Source organism: Hemicordylus capensis, chromosome 1 (genome assembly GCF_027244095.1).
Source record: "Hemicordylus capensis ecotype Gifberg chromosome 1, rHemCap1.1.pri, whole genome shotgun sequence".
NCBI lineage: Eukaryota > Metazoa > Chordata > Lepidosauria > Squamata > Cordylidae > Hemicordylus > Hemicordylus capensis.
This window is the reverse complement of record NC_069657.1, coordinates 131,923,100-131,935,033: the sequence shown is the minus strand read 5'-3', so window position 1 is coordinate 131,935,033 and position 11,934 is coordinate 131,923,100.

The window sequence follows — 11,934 nt, the reverse complement described above, 5'->3', positions numbered from 1 at the left end:
TTTTTTTTAATTAAAAAAACCACAATAGATAATGTAGCCTGAGAAATTTAAGAGTTTTCAAAAATACTTCTCCTTTAGGGAAGAGCCGCAATTGCTTGGCGTAATCTAGAGGCTAAAATGCAAAATTTAGCTACTACATTATAAGAAATATTGTTATCTTTATAAGAAATATTGTTATCCCCCTTTTGTTTTATATTGTTCCTATATTGTTACTTCTATAAGAAATATTGTTATCCCCCTGCTAACTTGGCAAAGAGGCACCTTTTACCGTGGTGATTCTCTTTATTGAGCGGGGGAGAGTAACTGGCCCTATCCACACCCAGCACAGTACCTCCAGTGACTGCTGCTGGGGTCTAACTCATGTTTCTTTTTTAGAATGTGAGCCCTTTGGGGACAGGGTTCCATCTTATTTGTTTGTTATTTCTCTGTGTAAACTGCCTTGAGCCATTTTTGGAAAGGCGGTATAGAAATCGAATTCATCATCATCATCATCATCATCATCATCATCATCATCTTTATCTGCAAAATGAAACCAAATATAAAATTCATCAGATAGACCTGGCAGATCCTTTATCATGGGTGAAATTAGTTTGTGGCCCAAAATAGGGCCCTAGAGAAGGCCCACCGATATTTCGGCATAGTTGGGAATTTGCCTAAGGGCCCTATAGGCTCTAGGCACATTACTGAAATGACTTTGGAGTTCCATGTCCAAAATTTGTTGTTTAAAAGGTTCTTTGACCCTCTCAGAACCCAGGGATATTTTAAAAAATCCAATGAAAAGCCACATAGAGATAATTTTCTGATGACAATCTTTACCCATTTCAAGTGAAAATTATCAGTAAGTATTAAAGGAGCCAGTCCTGTTGTAAAAAATAAATAAATCCAGCTTTAACCAGTAAATAGTCATAGTCCAGATTTTGCCTTCAACCCTAATCCCTTTGCTTGGTCAACAGAAAAGCACCTTCTGCTGGCTGAAATTCAGACCCCCCAGTTCCCTTAGTTTCCCCCCACTCCTCCCTCAAGCCATTGATCTCTGGAAACTTGTGCCTGCATGTCTACATTCTAGTAAACTCCTGCCTAACCCTGGTGATCATATTTGAAATCAGTATCTATGTTTGATGGCTGCACATATCCTTCCATCTCCCCCATCCTCACCTGAAAAATTAAACTAGGAACAATGTATGCCTTTATGTCTATTCACCAGAGGCTCAGTTTCTGCCAAGCTTGCTTATTGATTGATTGATTGATTGACTGATTTGATTTGATTTGATTTTGATTTGTACACCACCCCGAACTTCCATCGCTGGGCGGTTAACAATAACATAAAAACAAGTTTAAAAAATACACAAACAATTAAAACAATTTAAAACAATTTATAATCAAACACAAATTAAAACCTAAATAATTTAAAAGCTGAAAAAGCTTGGGTGAAGAGGTGGGTTTTCAAATGCTTTTAAAAAATTGTCAGAGATTGGGAGGATCGTATTTCAGTAGGGAGTGCATTCCACAGAGAAGCCCTGTCCCCGTGTGGCTACCAGGTGAGCTGGCAGCAACGGGAGATGGACCTCTCCAGATGACCTCAATGGGTGGTGGGGCTCATAATGAAGAAGACGTTCTCTTAAATACCTAGGGCCCAAGCCATTTAGGGCTTTATAGGTTATAACCAGCACCTTGTATTTTTCAAGGAAACCTATTGGCAGCCAGTGTAACTCCATCAGCAAAGGAGTAATGTGGTCTCTCTGAGATGACCCAGACCAACCTGGCTGCCACATTCTATACCAACTGAAGTTTCCGTACTACGTACAAAGGCAGTCTCACATAGAGTGCATTGCTGAAATCAAGTCTGGAGGTTATCAACAAATGTACCACTGTTTTGAGGTCATTGATCTCAAGAAATGGGTGCAGCAGGCCTATTAGCCGAAGCTGATAGAAAGCCCCTCTGGCCACTGCCTCAACCTGAGATACTAGGGAGAGGTGTGGATCCAGAAGTACCCCCAACTGTGTACTTGTTCCTTTTGGGGAAGTGTGACCCCATCTAGAACAGGTAGATCAAAATGGTCTCTGGAGTTCTGACCCCACACAATAAGTACCTCCATCTTATCTGGATTCAGTCTGAGTTTATTCTCCTTCATCCAGTCCATTACTGCTCCCAGGCAGGCATTTAGGGAGATTATGCCATGTTCTGATGACAATGACATGGAGAAGTAGATCTGGGTGACATCAGCATACTGATAACATCCCACACCAAATCACCTGATGATCTCTCCCAGTGGTTTCATGTAGATGTTAAAAAGCATTGGAGAAAGTATGGAGCCCTGAGCGATGCCATACATAAACTCAGATTTCGAAGAGCAACTGTCTCCAATCGACACCATCTGGAATCTGTCTGAGAGGTAGGAGCGGAACCACTGTAAAAAAGTGCCTCCCACCCCCAACATTCTCAGACGTTCCAGAAGGATACTATGGTCGATAGTATCGAAAGCCACAGAGAGATCCCAAAGGACCAACAGAGTCACACTTCCTCTGTCAATTCCCAACTGGAGATCATCTATCAGGCTGACCAAGGCAGTTGCCACCCTGTAGCCCGCCCGAAAGCCAGTTTGAAATGGGTCTAGATAATCAGTTTCCTCCAAGACCGCTTGGAGCTGAGAGGCCATCACCCTCTCAGTTACCTTGCCCAACCATGGTTGGTTGGAGACAGGCCTATAATTGCTCAAATCGGAGGGATCCAGTGCAGGCTTCTTTAGAACAGGTCTAATAATTGCCTCCTTAAGACAAGGAGGCATCCTGCCCTCCCTCAAAGAAGCGTTTATGATTTCTACCGGGCCTCCTACAACAGCCTCCCTGCTAGATAGAACAATCCATGTTGGACAAGGGTCAAGAGAACAAGTGTTAGGCCTCATTGCTCCAAGCAGCTTGTCCATATCATCAGGAGTCACAAACTGAAACTGAGCCAAGCTTTCACAAACTGAAACCGATCCAAGGTGTCTTTGTCTCCAAGCTTGTGTCCAGCTCTGAAGGAGCAAACAAGACGTTATATAGCATAGTGCCCCCAGAGTTTAATCACTGTTATCAGTGTAGTGCTACTGAACAAATGAGTAGATGAGAAGCAGATCATGAGTCAAAGGTATGTGTATGAAATAGGTGTTGCATAACTAGACAATTGCTTGTAATTATCATAATTTAGAGAGTTGGGGAAAAGTCATCTGTTTCTGTCGCAATGCAGTCCCACTTTATACAAACAATAAAAAGGACACTTTGGGTGTCCTTTTATTGGTTTGCTATTGCAGTTCTTGCGTTACTTGGGGCTGTAGTCTTCCCTCCCTGAGCATTATAGTGTTTACAAGGTGTTCAGCTCTGCTCATGTACTTTTGACCCTTTCTTGATATTTCTCTCTCTTTAAAACTCTTCTTAAGAAACCAAAAACACAGCTGTGTGTAGAATCCAGATGAAGAGTTGTGGTATGCAAGGACAAGACAGTGGAGTAGAATCAGGAATATTAATGGTTTATCAAAATAGATATTATTTATTTATTATTATTTAGAGGCAAGTGCAGTCTGCTTTCAGTCCTCTTGCTGCTGTTTGTTTGTTAGCCCTGCCACTACTCCAGCAGTGGAGTAAAAGTAACTAAAGCACCATTCAAAAGCTGGCATGGATCACACTGATCTCATACAACTGTTCTGTTAAAAAACACAAAATAGTTAATGCAACTGATCAGTAATACAATTGTGAGAAGAGAGCTGTAGCTATCATACATGCCATCAGCTCCTGACATACCATCAGACCTGGAGAGACTACCAAAGGACTGAAAGAGTCCAACTGCAGCAGCCCCTCCTTTACCTTCTCAAGGACTGCTTAGCCTTGTGTGTGTTATATTCGATTCAGTAATCTTTTGCAGTTTGTTTGGATGTTTCCCCCAGGGGGATCCTGTAGAGAGTGTGGGGGAGGTGTCAGAAAAGAAAAGGGAGGGAAAGGAGAAGGAGAAAATTTTAAATCTACATAAATCTACATATGACTTCCTTGCGTGTATGTGGGAAGGAGCTATAAAACAACATGTGTCCTGAGGGGAAGGCAGAGAGTCCAGGCTAAAGTTAATGAAGAGACCACCAACAACTTGAGAAAACTCTGCTGTTTTCTAATTTTGCCTTTTGTAGTTTTTATTTCTGTTTTGGTATTCTAAATTGTAAGCTGCCTTGGCAGAGAGGAAGTATATCAATGCAGCACATAAGTACATATCCAAAGAATAGAATTTTGAGGTGGTCTACTGCAAACTCTTGTGAGACTATACACTTCTACTGCTAGGCTTCTTTAACTGAAAAGGGCAACACATCTAAGAAAATAATAATAATAATAATAATAATAATAATAATAATAATAAGAAGAAGAAGAAGAAGAAGAAGAAGAAGAAGTTGGAAATAGAGGATGTGAGGCACTACCTTGGCCCCCAGTGAGGCACTACCTTGGTGTGGTTGTGGGGCTTGTGTGCTCTGATGAAGGTGAGAGCTATGCCAGAGGTCCAACCATACTGGACAGATCTCATCAGAGGAGCCAGACAAAGAGTGCCTCTCCCATCAACAATATGGTGAGACGTAACTTTAATAAATCTATACCGGATCGGTCATCGCCCAGGTCAACAAGGACCGCGCCAGGTGCTGGAGTCCCTGGACATCTGGTGGCAAGTGGGCAACAGGCCTCAGGATCTTCAGTTGAGCAACCAGGGCTGGAGACAGCAAAGTTACTGGAAGAAATGTCGCTTAACCAAAAAAAATATACGAAAAGTGCCAAAAAGGAAATAATGATCTGCTATTACAAGTCTAGTCCAACTAGAAGAGATTATTTAAAAAGAATGTACCAGATTTGGAAAGAGAAGCATCCAGATACAGAAATAACAGAACAAAGGCTAGCAGACCAGAGAAGATACATAATAAGAAACAAAGTATTCACAGGAGTTGAGCTGGAAGAACTGCAAAGAGCAACACAGGCTTAAGATATGGAAGAACAATTACCACCAATTGAAGAAGTTGCTCAGGCGCAGGTGGAGGAGGTGTTGGAAATAGAGGATGCCACTGTTGCTGAACTGTTTCAAAATCAAAACCAGGCAACCACCCCTTTGCCTTCACCTCAAAACCCCAAATGCTGTTTAACAGAAAAGCAACAAGAACTAAAGCAAAAAATAACTGAGCACATGAACCAAACAACCACCAGGGTTCGACTTCCAGCTCTAAAACAGTTGCCAAAAAACAACTTACTCAGGTATTAAAAGATGTCAATGCTGCACTTGCAGAAATAACAACCAATAACTTGCAAGAAACAAACCAACTAATGTGCAGTGCAGCAACAATAACAACACAAGAGCTCGTATATAAGATCAGTGGACCTGTCAAAAAAGAAAGTAGTACATCACCTAAATGGAAGATTAGATTAGAAAATAAAATCTCCAGGCTTAGATCAGATGCTAGTAAATTGAAAGATATGAAAGACAAGAAGCTGAAGAATGAAAACACCAAACAGTATCTGATCCAAAAATACCACCTAGATTCAAGGAAAATTAGAGAAGCCCTGGAAATAATAAAGCAGCAAATAACAGCAGTGTCAAAGAAGATGAGCAGATATGAAGCCAGAATCACACAACACAGGCAGAATGTCCAATTCCAGTTGAATCAGAGACGTTTCTACCAAAGCATAGAAGGAGAAACTGCAAGAAACGTAGAAACACCAAATAAAGAAGAAACAGTGCAATTCTGGCGGAAATTATGGGACAATCCAATAGATTATAATAAAAAAGCAGGCTGGATGAAAGAGGTCGAAAAATGTAACCAACAAATGCAAGATCTAATAATAATACACCAGAATTAATAAGTGAAAGAGCAAAGAAAATTAAAAATTGGACTGCGCCAGGCAACGATGAACTGCATGGCTTTTGGCTTTAACACCTAAAAAGCCTTCATAAACAACTATCAAAACAGTTCAATCACATTTTGCAAGGAGGTGATATTGAACAATGGCTAACAACTGGGAAAACTCATCTCATCATGAAAGACCCAGCAAAAGGTGCAGGTCCAAGTAATTATAGACCGATAACCTGCCTGCCAACCATGTTCAAATTATTAACTGGAATAATAGCAGATGAAGTGATGCAACACTTATTAACTAACAAACAGCTTCCAGTTGAACAGAAAGGAAACTGCCCAAACACCAGAGGCACAAAAGACCAGCTGCTGATTGACAAAATGATTTTAGAAAATTGCAAGAGAAGAAAAACCAATCTAAGTGTTGCATGGATTGACTACAAGAAAGCCTTCGATTCATTGCCTCACACATGGATACTAAAATGTTTAGAAACAACTGGTGTCAGCAAAAACATTCAGAAATTTATTTTAAAAAGCCATGAGCATGTGGAGTACACAGTTAACAATCAATGGCGAGACACTTGGACAGGTTAGCATTAGAAGAGGCATTTCCCAAGGGGACTCACTATCCCCTCTCTTGTTTGTAATCGCCACGACCCCACTTTCACAAATACTAAACAAAACAGGCCTCGGATACCAAATATCTAAAACATCAAGTAAAATCAACCATCTGCTGTACATGGATGATCTGAAGTTGTATGGAAAGTTCCAGTCAGAAATCGAATCACTGCTAAACACTGTCCGTATATTCAGTAGCGATATAGCAATGGAGTATGGATTAGACAAGTGTGCTGCATTAATAAAGAAAAGAGGAAAAATAACAAAAACAGAAGGAATAGAATTACCTAATGGAAGCAAGATCAAGAACCTGGAAGAGAAAGAACATTATAAATACTTGGGCATTCTCCAGGCTGATAACATCGCACACACTGAAGTTAAAAGAAAAATGGGAAGTGAATACATCAGGAGAATTAGAAAAATCCTAAAGTCCAAACTCAATGGCGGGAACACCATACAAGCCATAAACACCTGGGCTATACCTGTTCTCAGATACACTGCAGGAATAATAGACTGGACCCAGGCAGAGCTAGAGACACTAGATCGTAAGACCATGAAAATCATGACCATCAATCATGCTCTGCACCCCCGCAGTGATGTAGATAGGCTATACCTCCCTCGTGGCTCAGGTGGAAGAGGAATGCTGCAAGTCCATCAAACAGTAGAGGAGGAGAAAAGAGGCCTTGAAGAATATATAAGGGACAGTGAAGAAGATGCAAAATCAGACATCACCAAGACCTGGCAATGGCTTAAGAATGCCAACTTGAAGAAAGAAACAGAGGGTTTAATACTGGCTGCACAAGAACAGGCACTAAGAACAAATGCAATAAGAGCCAAAGTCAAAAAATCCACAACAAACAGCAAGTGCCGCCTTTGTAAAGAAGCAGATGAAACAGTGGACCACCTAATCAGCTGTTATAAAAAGATCGCATAGACTGACTACAAACAAAGGCATGACAAGGTAGCAGGGATGATACACTGGAACATCTGCAAAAAATACAAGCTACCTGTAGCCAAAAATTGGTGGGACCATAAAATTGAAAAAGTTGAAGAAAATGAAGATGTAAAAATATTATGGGACTTCTGACTACAAACAGACAAACATCTGCCGCACAATACACCAGATATAACTGTAGTTGAGAAGAAAGAAAAACAAGTCAAAATAATCGGCATAGCAATACCAGGGGATAGCAGAATAGTAGAAAAAGAAATAGAAAAAATCACCAAATACAAAGATCTACAAATTGAAATTGAAAGGCTGTGGCAGAAAAAGACCAAAATAATCCCAGTGGTAATTGGCGCCCTGGGTGCAGTTCCAAAAGACCTTGAAGAGCACCTCAACACCATAGGGGCCACAGAAATCACCATCGGCCAATTACAAAAAGCAGCTATACTGGGAACAGCCTATATTCTGCGACGATATCTATAACAACAACAACAACAACAACATTGACAATAAAATTCAGCCATCCTAGGTCCTTGGGAAGGACTTGATGTCTGGATAAAACAAACCAGTCAATAACACCTGTCTGACTGTGTAAATAAATAAATAATAATTATTATTATTAATTTGATTTCTATACCATCCTTCCAAAAATGGCTCAGGGTGGTTTATGCAGAGAAATAACAAATAAATAAGATGGCTCCGTCTCCAAAAGGCTCACAATCTAAAAAGAAACACAAGATAGACACCAGCAACAGTCACTGGAGGTACTGTGCTGGGGGTGGATAGGACCAGTTACTCTCACCTAATAGCTTGAAGTGTTTTTCCAGGATTCTTCAATCCACTTTGAAATTATAGTGTTTGCTTCTGTAGGAAGAAGGCAATTGGTAATCTAATTGGCAGGGATTGCCCAGAGCCAAACTAGTTATGGTGCTGTAGATGTATGAATGCATCTCCAGCAACTTTTTTTGTTTTGTTTTTTGTTGCTAAAAACAGTTGTGGAGGGAAAGGAATAATGTTTAACCCTCTGTCCTATGGACCTGATCCAAATTGCCTTATGAAGCTGCTATTGGCCATGGAGGGGAAAACATACAGGCACATTACTCATTTACTTATCTCCAAGGCCATGTCCAGTTTGGCCCTCAACTGGTTTTGTTTACACTCTGTGATGTTTCCACATAGCCACACCTGATGGACTACATGGTACATGATTTTTTTTCTCCAACAGAAGTGAATGGCAACCATTCCCTTATATCAGGTCTGCTCAGCTTTCCCCTCCAACTGTTTTTGGACCACAACTCCCATAATCCCCAGTCACAGTGGCCAATAGCCAGGGATTATGGGAGTTGTAGGCCAACATCTGCAGGATGGCCAAAGCTGAGCAGGCCTGCCTTATATGAGAGGAAGTAAAAGGATGCACTTCAGGATGCCACTGTGGTAACCTTGCTCTCTGCCATTAGAGATCCCAGCCACTGACAATCAACCCTGTGCCCACCTCCATTAGCCCTTCATCTACATAGGAGTAGCTTCAAAGCTCTGTTGATCTGGACTGTTCACAGCAGCCATTGCATCTCATTCTATGCAACTGCTTTGTTAGAAGGTAAAAAGCTCCAAATGACTATTCTTATTATATCATTGTTTTTTTCTAAAACGAGTCTTGCATTTGCTACATGTCATGTGGAAAGTTTCGTGTTTCTTAACTTGGTCAACATTTTTTGCCAGTTCTCAAAATCCCGATTTCAGCAATCTGACAGCAATAAATCAGTTAAAGACTGATAATGTGGGAATAATGGGGAGAAAGGTGGTTGGCTGTGTACCTGTGAAAGTAATTAAAAGTAGTTAATAGAAACAATGGAGGACCCAGATTTACTATGCAGTACTGTGTGGATTATATTTCTTTACAAGCTGTGGTTTCAAACTGGTTTTTTTTTTTTTTGCAAAAATTTGTATAACCTGAATAAAGGTGTCCCAACCGGAGCTTAATTAATCTGCAACAGGAACATCATTCGTCGAGAATACTCATGAAAAAGAAAGTTGCAGCACACACCCAAGCCACCTCATAAAAATGGCTATATTTTTATGATTTGTGATCAGCAGCTGTTGTGGATTTTTGCAACCTAGAAATAAACATTTATTGTTTGTTCATCTAGGAAACTAGTTGGAGATTGACTCAGGATGACATTCCTAACTCCACCTATTTACCTTGTGCCATAAAACTTCTGTAATAAAACTACTTTTCTTTACTCTTTGATAGTGATCAAGAAGCTCCAGTTTCCAGTTCAGTGCTATATCACCTCTAACATGATCACCTCTCACATTAATTTTTCATCACTTCTAACACTTATTATGTCTGGCAGCTAGGGGTGTAGAAAAAATAATTTATTTTCCATTTTCCACGTTTCCATATTAATGGGTTTCATTCCATTGCTTTTCAGTTTTCATTTTGTTATTGCTTTGATTCCTTTTCATGATCTCCATTTGTTTTGAAGCTTTAGAGTAGTATTAGATAGGTAGATAGATAGTTTGTTATGATACAAGACCAGCACTCAAAAGTAAAAAAGACCAAAAAATCCCTCCAAAATCAGAAATGCAAAATACCAATGTAATATTCAGTACACACTTTCTATGCTATCTTGAATTCTATACAATAACACCCACAAACTCTGTAAAGTTAGTGGGCTGTTTAACCGTCTGTCCCTTGATAGTACAGACTATAGAACATAATTTAGCAACTTTAACAGTAATATAAATATTAGAATCTGATAACAGGAGAGAGCATTAGAAATCATCTGACCTTCCTGGAAAATTTATTAAAATTGCAGTAATAATAAGGCCACAAATATTTCTTTATGTTTGCATTTCTCTGCTGCCTTTTGTCAAATGACCCCAGAGTGGTGTACATCTCAGAATTCATGGAAACAATAATTTGAAAAAGAACAATAAGGTATTCAAAAGAGTAGCCAAGAAACCAAAATAGGGTCTATTGGCTGTTCTTTTGAATAGCTCATTGTTCTTTTCAGTCTTCAACTGCTTGTACAATGCTGGGAGGGAGGACATGTTATAGACCCCCTCTAGGAGGGAGTTCCACAGTCTGGGGAGCAATAATAGAAAAGGCCCTATCTGATGCCCATGACAACTGAGGCTCTGTAGGGATTGACACATGGAGCAGGGCTTTCCTGGCAGATCTCACCAGGCAAGTAGATTCACCTGGGAGAAGACAATTCTTCAATAAAATGAGGCCCAACCATTGTGGGTTTCCAAGGTATTAACCAGTACTTTGAGTTCCATTTGAAAACAAATAGGCAGCCAGTGCAAGTCCCTAGGACAGGGGTATTATGTGCTCACTGAGTGGTCCCAACCACAATCTTGTCACTACATTTGACACCATCTGCAGTTTCAAATGCTTTCCTAGGGCAGCCCCACAACTGCAATAACCCATTTGAGACACGACCAACGTGTGGGTGATAGTGGTTAGATCTGTGCTCTCAAGGAAGATTTGCAGCTGTTGAGCCAGCTGTAGTTGTGCAAAGGTGTTCCTTGTCACAGCTGCCACCTGAAACTCCAGAAGCAGAGCTGGGTGCATGAAATATGAAAACAGCCTTACTTGTTCTGGAGTGCTGTGCCCCGCAGGAGTTTCCAAGGTACAGCTGCATACTGGTAGTATCCATTTTCCAGCAACCTACTGATGGCACCCAAATGCCTCAAGATGCAGCATTCTGTTGCCTTGGTGGCAAGAGATAATGACATTGAGAAGGAGCTCAGGCTCCATTTATGCTTATTCTTAGACATTTACAGCAGATAGCAAAGATGCCATTATGATCCAGATGAGATGGCCATCTTGTAGTAAGAAACTAGATAAGATGATAATATTCACTATTGAGAGACCACCGTGACCCGGTGATGTTTGTTCAATGCTGTGATCTGGATTACATCCAGATTAATGATGTAGTGGTAAATCTATCTATCTATCTATCTATCTGAAACATTTGATATACTGCCCACTCTGAAGACTGGGCGGTGTACAAAAACATGCAAAACAAGACAGCATTAGCAATAGTAGCAATAGCAATAGCACTTACATTTATATACCGCTCTATAGCCGGAGCTCTCTAAGCGGTTTACAATGATTTAGCATATTGCCCCCAACATTCTGGGTACTCATTTTACCGACCTCAGAAGGATGGAAGGCTGAGTCCACCTTGAGCCCCTGGTCAGGATTGAACTTGTAACCTTCTGGTTACAGGGCGGCAGTTTTACCACTGCGCCACCAGGGGCTTAAAATTACATTCTAAATAAAACTAAAGTAACTAACGGGGGGGGGGGAGGTAAACTACAGGGTAAAAGCCTGGCGAAAAAGAAAAGTCTTCAATAGAGAATTAAAAATCGACAAGGAAGGAGCTAAACGAATCTGCAGGGGAAGGGAATTCCAGAGAAGTGGGGCAGCAACCGAGAAGGCCCTTTCATGGGTCCTAGCACCTCGAACCTTTCGGAAATTGGGGACCGACAAAAGGACCATCTGAGCAG